The following is a 13188-nucleotide window of genomic DNA, read 5'->3' as shown; positions in this document are numbered from 1 at the left end:
AGTAAGTAGATGCCAGCAGGAGTATATATGTGTATATGTGTCCATCTATGTATAGGTAAAGGAGCAGTGTGTACATGAGCGGGTGTTTGTCAGAGAAGGTATGTGTATATATGATTAGACACATGTGCCTGTCTAATGCACAATACTTGGATACAGGATGATAGCAGATACCGAAAAACTTCCAATGGACAGATAAGATGTATATATGCGTGAGTGTCTGTGTATGAGCATGTGCTTATGTTAAGGAGAATGTGTTTGGGGGTGTAGGTGGAAGGATGGATATATAAAGCTGAATGCGCATGTGTGGGTAACAGAGCAAGTAGCTGAAGGAGAGGGTGCAAATGTGTGGCTATGTGAACACATGAGTGTATCAGTGAGTGCATGTACAGGAGTGAGTGTGGGCCAAATTCAGTAGTATGAGTTACGCACAGTGCCAAATTCGGTCCTCAGTTAAACCCGTGAAACCCCATTGATTTGTTGTGGTTCTACACAGTACAGCTGAGGGCAGAATGTGGCCTGTATAGAGTGTAAAACTTTCAGAACTGTAGCCTAGGTGGTCGAGTGGTATAACTTGCATTAATGTGATGTTCAGGGAGTGTGCAAAAATGAATACTTTAAACATCAAGTGGGCAGAATAGGAGGCACAGCGGGTAAAGCAACTAACAGGAGGGTGTAAGGTAAGTAAGGGAGAAGGGGAGTAAAGGTATAAGCTTGATCTTACACTCTGCATGTAGATGCTTTTCTTGTTTCATCTCCCCTCTTCTGCTTTCATGGTGGTGAAGTTACATGGGTTTTGAATGCCAAATTCACCTGCTGAATCCCAAATTGGTGCAAGTTCCCATTTAAACTGCTGTTCTAACCGACATGAAACGTACAACACATCATGGTTTACATCACTGCCAAAGTTCGCCCAGAATGCTTGGGAGGCAGTATGTATGCTCAGAGTTAATTTGGGGGGAAGTTTTGATCCCAATCTAAATTTTGCAGCTGGCCCCTCTGTCTGATGGGCTGAACCAAAGTTATTCATTATTATTATTATTACTACATGTACTATGGTAGTGCCTAAAGGTTCCCACTTAGATGGGGTCCTCACTGTGCTAGGGTCTGTACAAACATACTGTGACTGTGGTGCCTGGAAGGGCCTCACTGAGATTGCTCAATCAGGGTAAACTGCAAAGAATGGGGCAGACAATCCCCCAAAACTGGTGGTTTATTCCAATACTTAGATTCACCAACCCAGCAACAAAACAGCTTCTATCATACCTAACTGGTTACCCAGGAGCTGAAAACAGAGCTCCCTTAAAGCAAGCCAGCCCTGGGCTTCCACCCAGACAGTCAAGTCAAATATGATGAGGCTTACTTAAAACATATATGAAGTTCGACCAATCCCAACAATCAGACACATTATCCACCAAGTCAATGAATGTTCCAGAGCTTACCCAAATACACGCTTACAGCCAATTCTTATTAACTAATCTAAGATTTATTTAAAAAGAAAAGAGAGAGAGTATTGTGACTAAAGATCGTTATATATACAGATATGAGTAAAGTTCTTAGGTTAGTTTCGTAAGTAGAGATGGTGTGCTGCCGATTTGTAGAAAGTTCTTCCAGAATCAGTCCCATAAATTATAATCGCATAGGCAGTCCATGTGCAGTGTCTGTTTAAATTCTTCCATGAGAAATGGCAGGCTAATCCAGACTGGAGCGGGAGACCTCAGTCTTGCGACTTAAACGTCCCCTGACCAAACTTAAGCAGATCTGAGATGAAAAAAGGATCAGGTCCCAAAGTTCTTTTATAGCTCTCTGGCAGGTTATGTAGCCTCTTGCTAGCCAATAGCACAGCCAGCATTCCTTGGATGAAGAATAGGTAATATACATGGTTGCTTTGAAGTCAATTCCTATTTCCTATGTATACACAGGTAATTAGTTGCATTGATTAGCATAAAGCAATTTACCATTCAAAGGTTCACAAGTAGTTTACTACAAACTTCAAAGAGAAATAAAGACAATGATACCATTACACCCAAGTTTCATCTAATTGCTAATATCCGCTTTTGATTTCTGAATCAATAGAATATAGCAATGAAATATTACAGACAGGAACCGAAGTATAGCATCTACATGCTAACTAGATCACATTGCTCAACGCCTTACAGATACAGGTAAACACGGACAAATACAATAGTATTTACTAATTTCTCTGACAATATAGGTTTGCATTTCAAAGGATTTAGTCCACTTACATGGCTTTGATAACTATCTACAAGAAATGGCCCTGCTTATAATGTCAATATTTCTCGAATATGTTTTTAAAGGTTGATCTTGGGTCAATTAGCCTGCTGGTGTTTAACCCTCACTGGCTGAGTGTCACACATATATTAGAATATAGTCCCTGCCCCAACCAGTTTATACTCTAAAGAGATAAGACAGATAAATAGCAGCAGGGGAAACAGAGGGAGAAGAAGGTGAAATGACTTTCTCAAAAAGACTCAGCAGGTCTATGGCAGGCCTGGGAATAGAACGCCGGTCCCCTAAGTTTTTCCCCACTGGGGCATGCTGCTAAGAACACAGAAGTGCTGAACCTTTGAAAAGGCCAGACCTGGATGTAAGCTCAGATTCTGATCTCTGCTACACTGACCTAAATGGAGTTACTCTGGATTTGTGCTGTTGTTAACAAGGATCCACATCTAGCTACTTTCTGCCTTTAGCCCAACTCTAGTTTTGATGACGTTTTAGATAGACATAATCTGTGTGTAAATATTCATTACCCAGAGTTCTGGGCACCCTCAGTTTGAACGCGCTATCAAATGTTTTTGGTTTTTTTTGTTCTGATCAGTATAAACAGTCTCATCACATTCACAAAGAACTGAAAGTACTTTGTGCAATGGATGGTTTTAACCTTGGGGTTTCTCATCACTTTTTGTTGGTGGTGTGCTTCAGTGGTGTTAAAATTGCTATTCACTCCCCCCCACACACACACTTCCATCACTGCCGTTGGGGAGGGCAGAATATTACATTTCTAGGGCAAAAAATAAGGGTGTCTGATCTCCACAGTGCACATATAGACAGAAAAGTTCAACCATATTCAGATGTGCTAGCTGTAAAAACAGCCTTGTTACAGTGACCCAGTTAAACAGACATGCTGAACAAAATACAGTTAGGCTTCCTTTGGCCAGCCTATAACATATGGTATTTGTCAGCCAGTCTTGTTCCTCTCTGGGGCCTGGCAGGAGACAGGTGGCCGGTTCCAAAATGGAGAGAGCTCCTGGAGAGTCAGCACGCTGAGCACACTGTAGGAGTGGGCTAGCTGGGAACATAACAGCTCACAAAGGCACAGATTGAACAACATTTCTTCCACATTGTTTAGCGCAGCACTAGGTTATAGAGGCTCTGGCTTTGATGAATTTATGGTTCACACTGTTCCCTGTGGTATTGTATCTGTAAGTTCTCATTTGCTAAGCGTACACACAGTTCTATGGCAAACCTCTCTTTCCAAATGGTCAACAGACAAAGGTGTGTGGCTCAGGGAGAGTTCAGTTAGCTTGGGAACAAAGAGATTCTCATAAAGATAAATCATACCAACTGTCTGTAGGTAGGTGGCAGACTATTGTGTTGCCTTTCTACTGTGATGTAAACTGAAGATGGTTGCTGCCACTGGGTAATTTTAAGGGAGACTAATCATTGCGGGGAGGAATAGCTCAGTGGTTTGAGCATTGACCTGCTAAACCCAGGGTTGTGAGCTCAGTTCTTGAGGGGGCCATTTACGGACCTGGGGCAAAAAAAATTGGGGATTGGTCCTGCTTTGAGCAGGGGGTTGGACTAGATGATCTCCTGATATTCCCTTCCAGCACTGATATTCTATGATTCACAGATTTGATGGGTAGTCACAATGAATACTATGATGCAACGTCTCCCCACCTTCCCCAAAGGAATGTTCAATTAACATGACTATTATTAACTAAAAAACTATCCTCCAGTTCTGGCTTTGCCCAGGGATTATTATTCTATAAAGCAAGGGCCTTGCTACTCTGTGTTACAACTTAAAATGATGAGGAGGTCTTCTAATTCATCTTGAAATAAGTATGGGTTTTGGAACAGTGGAACTAGAAAATTCATCGCATCATGCTGCATGTGAAACAGATGTCCCAGCGCAATCAGTTAGTGATATGGAAAAGGAAGCTGATTCAGGATTATCTGTTTATTCCAACAACAGAAAAGACTTGAGAATGGAAGAGATCTGAATGCTTCATTCACATGTTCTGGATCTGAAATTCTTGCATTTTCTGCTAATTCAACCAATGAACCATCTTAGCATCTAAAGGGCCAAACACTGCTAATCATAACTCTAGCATGCAAGACATGCCTTTCATCATATGTTTGCTGTGTATGACACTGGTCCTCTTTCAGCAGTGAAACTCATTCAGCCCTTGCAGCATAGATATGAGCTAGTGCTGCTTTTAAAAGAACTGTCTGTCCTCTATCTGCTCCCACTCCTTGTTGATTTCACTTCTCCTTGGCAGTGACTCAAGATGTGTTTCGATAGGTTAGTAAAAATTAGCTAATGTTATAGTAGAGATGTGCAATGTAATTTCTGCTGACTTGTTCTGTTTTCTTCCTGTCCAGAGGGATCGTCCAGTGTCTTCTTGCCACACTTTATTGCTGGTTTGTTTGGTTTTTTGCCAGTATTGGCCTTTCCTGTGGCCACTTTATTCTGCATACAGGGACAATCAGTTGGTTCCTCGATAGTATATTGCACGCCCATCTGATCTTTACACGAGCACACTATTCTTGATGTTCTGTCTTGCCACATCAGTAAAATCCCAGAATACCTGACATTTCCCTTGGAATCGTGTACCTTTTTGGATGAATACTCAGCACTAGGGATTCCCTGGGCTGCAATTTCCACAGCCTTTTGGCCTGTGAGATCTGGCTCAGACAATAGTCACTTCTGTGTATCCTCACCACAAGGACTGAAGACCAGCTTGACACAAAGGGTGTCTGCCAGCATCAAACGCACTGTGAAAGCATTTCCCACTCGTTTTGGTTTCTATTACAAAACAGAAATCTCTCCATCACCACCAGCAGTGTTGGAACATACTGTGGCTGCAACACTTGCACAATCTTTTCATATGTTTTGGTTCCCGGTCTGTCTAGTCCCATTATGCTCAGGGGAGGGGTTATAATCCATTGCTCCACATATGACATTTGTGTCTACAAAGCGTTCAGTGTTCCGTTCCATGTGCCCCATAAATCCTGTTACAGCTGCTATTGTTGTGCTCTTTCTTCTAAGATCAATGGGCCAGATCCTCAGCTGGTGTCAATGGACGATAACTCCCATGGACTTCAGTTCAAAGGACTGGCCACACTCCTTTGGGTTTGACCTAGAAGATAGTGAAGAGATTAATTAATGCAGCCAGATGAGCTATCAGTCCATATGAGTTCAGTAGCCTCTGAAAGGAACTTGGCGGACTCTTATTTTCAGGAACTGGGGTACCCACGGTGGCCTTGGCCTTTACTAGTAACTTGTGAAGACAACACACATCAGTTTTGTGGCCGTGATATTCTATGGAGTGCTGCAAAAAAATCACATTTCTCCTCCAGTCTGCAAGGCAGAATCAGGAGACATCTGCTCTTGTTCTTGTCCAGCTCTAGAATGTCACTTACATAGCATTTCAGTGGAGCCAGGTGAATTGACACCAGGTGAAGATCTGACCTAGTAACGTTAGTGGTGTCCCATAAACACTCAGCCATGGCCAGTAATCTCCCTTTGCTCTCAGATTCTGTCCAGCTGCACCTCAGTTGTATTTCCTTGCACATAGTTACTGGCAATCTTAACTTTCTCTCTCAGGGTGTAGCTCCTCCTCTATGTTTGAAAGCTTCTTTTCTCTCCAAAGAACTTCTGACTTTTACTACATGGTGGTGGCATCTTTGGAAATACGCATGGCTCAGTCAGACTTGTTTCATCCTCCTAGCACTAGGAAACTGGACAGACTTTCGTTTCTCTTTGGCTTTTCTGTTTGCACAGTCCAATCTTCCTGTGGCTTTTTCCCCAGCAGCAGAGCATTTATGGCGCCTGGCCTCCAAGACACAGATTTAAGATGGCTGCTGCCATCCCATAACTTTTAAAGGTAAACTGTTAAAGATAACTGTTCAATCCATAGACAGTCACACCGTTTCATAGTATTATCTCCCTTAAAGGAGCCGTATCTCTTTGTTTTCTTCCGTAGGTCTCAGGGTGCCCATCCCTAACAAGGAGCTTTATCCTGCTCCAACTGTCTTCAGTGGAGCAGGATGAAGCCCAAATCACTACTGCCACTGCAGTATAATACCCAGGCATGTCCCTCTGCAGATGACAGCTCATTAACTACAAAACCTTGCTGGAGCCAGTTGCTCCCAGGTCACACATATGGCCAGTTTTAGTATGCTGTTTGATTTTGTACATGATTTATATTATTTCATATCTCAAAGGGTATCTCACAATATTTTTAAAGTTTTCAAAACCATGCAATGGAAACAGAGAGAACTAAAATGACATTTACCCAGTCCCAGCAGGGTTTTGTCATTGCTGTAACATTACCAGTACTGGGACACTACTTCCCAAGAGTGGCCAGTGATCTGGGTGGGGTTGACCAGGGTTTAAAAGAGAACTAGATAAATTCATGGAGGTTAAGTCCAATAATGGCTATTAGCCAGGATGGGTAAGGAATGGTGTCCCTAGCCTCTGTTTGTCAGAGGATGGAGATGGATGGCAGGAGAGAGATCACTTGATCATTTACCTGTTAGGTTCACTCCCTCTGGGGCACCTGGCACTAGCCACTGTCGGCGGACAGGATACTGGGCTGGATGGACCTTTGGTCTGACCCAGTATGGCCGTTCTTATGTTTTTATGACCTTGTAGGTATGAGAAACAAGAATCATTATATGCATATATGGGCCTGGCTTTCAAAGCAGTCATCCAGTTTTGTGGGCAGAGTATTATGTCTACAATTAATTGTGCCCACAGTTTTCCACCTGTAGTGCATTCATGCTTTTTCCTGGTACTTCAATATAGCCACACAATTGTGGGTGTAAGATTTTCATGGCAAAAATCTAGCTTGAAACTTAGAATCACATTGTACTGAATGCCGTTTGGCACGGTTTATGGGGCACTTGAAACAAACTGCTCTTTTGTAAAAAGATGTGCAGTTCCCCCTTATGTCAGTGGTCTGAGTTCTCAAAGTCAGGTCTGTGCAAATGCATGCATATATTTGCATGTGCCTCATCCTCAGATAACTGGTGTGCGAATTTAAGTCAGGTATTTGCACAAGAACATGGACAGATAAGTACAAAGACCTGAGTTTTGCACACAGATAGAAGCACTTGAGCGTGGAAATTAGGCACATGCAAATATATATATATATATACCCACCTCACTTTGAAAAATTGGCCCACTATGTGAGTAAATGTTAAACATAATAAAAATAACAAGACACAGACAGGCAACAGAATTAAGAACTATAGCCATCTGGGTTCTTCTAATCATGACATCAAGGGATTGCTTAGGTAATACACTGATGGTTTTTAAATGAGCTGTAACCACTCAGGAAAAAGATCCAGGCGTCATTGCAGACTGCTCAATGAAAACATCTGTTCAGTGCACAAAGCCCAGCAAAAAAGCAACCAAAATATTACTTTGAATGGGGCAGACAACAATACAGAAAATATTTTAATGCATAGTAGGCATCCTTAGAAAAGGTTACAGTTTCTTTGTAATTAAGTCAAGTATCAGGGGATAGCCGTGTTAGTGTGTATCCACAAAAACAACAAGGAGTCCGGTGGCACCTTAAAGACTAACAGATTTATTTGAGCATAAGCTTTCGTGGGTAAAAACTTCAGATGCATCTGAAGAAGTGAGGTTTTTACCCACGAAAGCTTATGCTCAAATAAATCTGTTAGTCTTTAAGGTGCCGCTGGACTCCTTGTTGTTTTTGTAATTAAGTGACACTCCTAAAATATTCACCGATTTCCTTAGGTATTTTCTATACAAAGGAAAAAGAGAAGTTCAGATACTGTGAATACACAGAAAACATTAAGGCAAACATAAGGCAAAACTGTACAGTGGATATGTCTGTGAGCGTGGCAATAGGTGTGTTTGTGGACCGGTATGTGCAGTTCTGTCCTGTCAAAGGTGCTCAGGGGTTGTTTGTGCATGTGTGTGTGTTTCAGTTTGTGTCTGTGAATGGACATTTGTATGGCATAGGTGGGTCTCTGTACAGATCTTTGTGCAAATATTCACAAGTGCATTCCCCACTAGGCATGTTTAGAGCACCACAGCTGTGCGTGTGCCATCAGTGAGTGCATCTAGAGCAGTTTCACCATTGGTGAGACGAGGGACCCCACAGGGCACAAAGCAAAGGTCCCAATGTGTGCTCCCTTTGAATATGAGCTTATGTCCCTTCAGAACATCAACCTTGATGACTTTCCCCCAAACAGCTGCTGGGCAAGAGGAGTAACAAGGGCCAAATCCTCATGTTGGGTAAAACTGGCATTGATTTCTTGCCTCTTTGTGCTTATTAATCATCCAGGAAAGGCAACTCCTCTCCACTTGCCTCCTACTCCAAACCCCATCTGCACTCCTTTCCCTGTGTCTCTCCCAGCATACAAGCTGCACTACCAAACTACAATACTCACAAGTTACAACACGATACAGCAACAGAATCATGTGTTGTTTAGGGAAGGCAACTGCAGCCAGCATCCCAAGGAGCACAGTAAATGCTGTATACTCTAGTGCCGTCAGACTCCATGGATGAATTTCTCCAGTGTTTTGGGAGGGGGGAGGAGAGAAACAGACTGAGCTTTGTGGAATTCTTTTAAGAGTGTGTGCACGACTGTATAAAAGAACATTTTTTTCTGCCCTTGAAAAGATAATATTATTTCACCCAGGCCCATTTCCAAGAGCAGTCGAGCTGTTTCTAAATGAACCAGTGCCTGGGTTGAAGCAGAGATGTCGGGGAAACCCTCTCGCCGCGTGCGACATGGAAATTCCTTGACCTCAGCAGGAAAGCAGAGCTACTTGCACGCAACCAGCCAAAGGGAAAAAATATTGAGGTGGAAGAAGTGGACAGAGGCAGGTGTGTTGGGAGGAGAAACAGCCCGCCTTTTACAGACAAAGGGAGTGCTCGTCTGAAAAGCCATGTGTTTGTGACCAAGTTGCAAGGACAAGATGGACAGGGTTGTGAACAGGATGGGGTGGTGGTTAGGGCAGTAAGAAACAAGTCATAAAAAGGAAAGCCAACCAAAATGCCTGTCACAGGGGCTCGGCGTGACAAACGGGGCCACCTGTTTGCCCAGTGCGGGGTTCAGTCACCTCGTTACACAGTTGTTGGGATTCTCTGTTGGGTCAAACAACCACAACTGGGGTATCTCAGGACCCCTGAAGGGGCAGAGCAACCAAGCAGTCTGTAACCCCTCGGGCAGGGCAGAGCAAGGCAAACACTCAGTCTAGGGCCCCTGAGCCTCCTGGCTGGGGCAGGCAGTAGCAATGGGCGGGAGGGACTCTGACCCTATGGGCAGGGCAGAGTAACAATCAGTCTGTAGTCCCTAAGGAGGAGCAGAGCACTCAGTTTGGGGCTCTGGTCCTATGGACAGGGCAGAGCAAACACCCTGTCTATGGCAGGAGCCCCTGGTAGCCACAACGAGTGGCAAGTGCAGGGGGGGAGAGGGTAGGGGAACGCGGGCCCACCCTACTCCACCAGGTTCCAACCAAAGGCCCTACGGAGCCAGTAAACTCCCTATAAAGGGTCCAGACATCAGCTGCTAACATGATCCCCCGAATCATTTCCCACCAAAAAGCCCACCTCGAGCATCTTCTCAGCTGTCAGCAGCTTGGCATCCCAGTAGGTCTCCATGGTCAGTTAGTTGTCCGCACCATAATCTGGGTCCACAGTCCCTACAGACTGGAGAGTTGACAGTTCCTCAGCGGAAGCCTGCAGCACATGCCCTTCCTCTTCCTCTACCAGCCCTGACTGAGCTGGACTGCCTTTTTATCTGTCCCTTCAGCTGGAGAATGCACAGCAGGAGTGAGGGGTCATGGTCTCCTGGGCCCACAGTGATTGGTCAGCCCCCACTGGCCCAGTCACAATGCCACCCCGTCACACCCCGTCACAATGCCAAGCAAACAAATTCTGATGCAAGTCTCCTTCTTCACACTGGGACCATATCCTGAGCTAGGGTAAACTGGCATTGAAGTCAATGGAGCTACATTGACTTACACCAGCTGAGGATTTGGCAGCAACTTGAGTTCTTTGAGATATTTTGACTCTGTAGGTGCTACACTACTGGTGCATGCATGACAGTGCATCTTTGATCAGAGGTTTTTGGTAGCAGTGTCCATGTGATCCTCACCTGTGCTCTGTACACCCTCAGTGTGGAACTGCTGCCACTCCAGTTCCTTCTCCTTTGTGAAATATGGCTTAATGCTGGCATTCTGAAGCAGAGGGGAAGGAAGGCAGATAGTGGAGCACCCATGAGGACAAAATATTTTGAAGAACTCACCTTGCTGTACCAAGTAATCAGCAATCCTTCTTTGAGTAATTGTCCTTATGGGTGCTCGACTTCAGGTGACTCCCAAGCAGTGCCCAGACTAAGGGGTCGGGTGATGAGGAGTCCTGTCTAGTACAGTTTGGAGAACAGCTGTCTCAAAAGCTTCATCGGACCTGCACTGTGGCATAGTGCTGGGAAAAGCAGTGAACAGATAACCAGGTAGCAGCTTTAAAGCTGTCTTTGATGGGGAGATTCATGAGCCAACTCAGAGAGGTGGGCCCTAGTGGAATGAGCAGTCACCTTAGTGGGAGGGTGCATTCTAGAGAGGACAAAAAGCATCCCAACTTCCCTTTGGAAAGTCATGGGATACAAATAGAGGTTCCACTCATCCTATGAAGGAGATGAAAAACTTAGAAGAGGTTTTGAATGGTCAAATTCTTTCTAGGTAGAACGCTAGTCCCTCCAACATCCAGAGTGTGGAGACTAGCTTCTTCCCAAGAGTTGTGTGATTAGGGTAGAATATGGGTAATAGAATGTCATGGAGAAATCAGAGGAGATCTGGGAGAGAAAACAAAGATAGAGGCAAAGAGTCACTTTGCCCTGATAAAACCTGGGGTAGGATGGATGTGCCAGAGCTACCAGCTGCAAAATGGACTTCAAAGGAACTTAGCAACAAACCCACAGTCTTTAAATTTAATGGGTAATCTAAAATCTGTATTATGTGAAGCTTAGAGGGAAACAATCACGCTGGGAGCACCAGTGGAAGAATCACATTCATTTATGAAGGTAAGTCTTCCTCACTGATGGTTTCCTGTTCATCCCTATGTTCTGCACTTGAAAATGAACAATCCCTTCCTATGCCCGAGAGTCATCCAAAAGCCAGACCTTGAGATACAGTGTGGGTAGATTGGGGTAACTATTTTTCCTGGAAAGTTTCCCTTGAGCCAGCAAGTTTGTTGTCAATGGCAGGTGAAGAGGTGGCCAAAGTGGCAGGCAAATCAAGTCTCGGAATCAGACCCCTCTTGCGTAGGTTGATTTTGGATTTGTCTTTTTTTCATCTTTTTCAGTCCTTTGAGAAGCAGTGGCATAGGAGGATAGGTATACAGCAGGAGCCAGTTATGTAGGCAGGGAAAGACTGCCACTGCTGTCACAGCTGGGCAGCCACCACTGAAAGGACCTTTGTGGAGCATCTTGAGACAGTCAAGAGGCTGAATGGAAGTATCCACTATTGATAATATTTGTGACCAACCATGAACCTCAGGAAGTGCTTGTGAGCTGGACACAGTGCTATGTAAAAGTATGCATCCTAGAGATCGAGGGTCATAAATCAACCCCCTGGATCTAGAGATGATATAATTGCTGCTAAGGTTGCCATCCTTAACATAAGAGTCTGGATGAATATGTTAAGTGTGCTGAGGTCCAAAATCAGTCTCCACCTCCCTTTTTTTCTTGGGTACCAGGAAGGCTCTGGAGCAGACGCCTTTTCCCATATAGGGAGGGGAAGCTGGCTCTACTACACCCAGTTATTTCCTATCTTAGGAGACCTTCATGAGATGGGTCCCTGAAGAGTAGTGGGGAGGGATGGAGCTGAAGTGAATGGCATGTCCTGATGTGATGCTTGCTAGCACCCATCTGCTCTATGTGACTCATTACCATGAATGCTTGAAATGGGAAAGACAATCCCCATAAGGTGGAGAGGTAGGAAATAGAAGGGTGATGCAGCATAAGATCCAGATGACAGAATGACTTGTAGCTATTGACCAATAACCAAAATGGCTGCTTTGTAGAGGTTGATGGCTGGATGACTATAGCTTTGGAGATCAATGGTCTTTTCCTTTGAATCTAGGTCTTTTCCCAGGTGGCTCTATAGCCCTGTGATATGTTAGAAACCGGACCAGGCTGGATCTTTGGGCTGTAAGATCTGCTATATCTTCTTTTGGTTGCAGAAGTGTAAATTCTCAAAGACTGAAGAATTGCTCTGGAGCCCTTTAAGGAATGGAGGGATTCATCCATGGTGTTGCTGAATAGCTTGGGGCCCTCACATAGAAGATCCTCCACTATGTTCTGGATCTCTCTATGGACTCCAGAGGACTGTAAGCAGGATACGCGGCACATTACTATGGTTGTTGTCATAGACCAAGAGGCTGTGTCTGCCACATCCAAAGTTGTCTGTGATGGGGCCTTGGCCCCTAGTTGTCCTTCAGTGATGAGTACCTGGAACTGGTCTTTGTTCTTGTGGGAGATATTCAACAAAATGAGTGACTTTCTTGTAGTTTGTGTAGTCATACTTAGCAATCAGGGCTTGGTAATTTGCTACCCTGAATTGTAAAGAGACCAAGGAATAACTTTTGTGCACTTACATTTCTTTTTGGTGTGGTGTGGACCAGGAATGATGCTGTTTGTTTCTTTCATTCAGAGCATCAACCATGAAAGAATTTGGGACAGGACAGGGGAATAGGTATTGTGTGCCTTTCGAGGGTGCAAAATATTTCTTGTCCACCCATTTGCAAGTGGGAGGAACAGTGTCTGGCGTTTGCCATGCTCTTCTGGTTGGCTCTAGCAAGGCATTATTTATTGGCAGGGCTTCCCTGCCCAAGTAGGTGGTACCCAGAAGGCTGTTGAGGGACTTGCAAGTGCCTGTTTCCTGATGACCCTCTTTCAGAAAAG

At 44.4% G+C, this 13188-nt stretch overlaps 1 long non-coding RNA gene across 1 annotated transcript; it reads right to left on the bottom strand.

Annotated features, from left to right (window-relative positions):
* Positions 1–1461: 1461 nt before the first annotated feature.
* On the bottom strand, positions 1462–7832 carry LOC142072487 (uncharacterized). Its single transcript, XR_012668863.1, has 2 exons — positions 6777–7832; positions 1462–5381 (listed from the first exon to the last, which is right to left on the bottom strand). It is a non-coding gene; the product is annotated as an uncharacterized LOC142072487 (long non-coding RNA).
* Positions 7833–13188: the final 5356 nt, after the last annotated feature.

The sequence above is a fragment of the Caretta caretta genome, chromosome 6 (assembly GCF_965140235.1).
Source record: "Caretta caretta isolate rCarCar2 chromosome 6, rCarCar1.hap1, whole genome shotgun sequence".
NCBI lineage: Eukaryota > Metazoa > Chordata > Testudines > Cheloniidae > Caretta > Caretta caretta.
The sequence above is the reverse complement of the archived record's forward strand: the minus strand, read 5'-3'. Positions and strand labels throughout refer to the sequence as shown.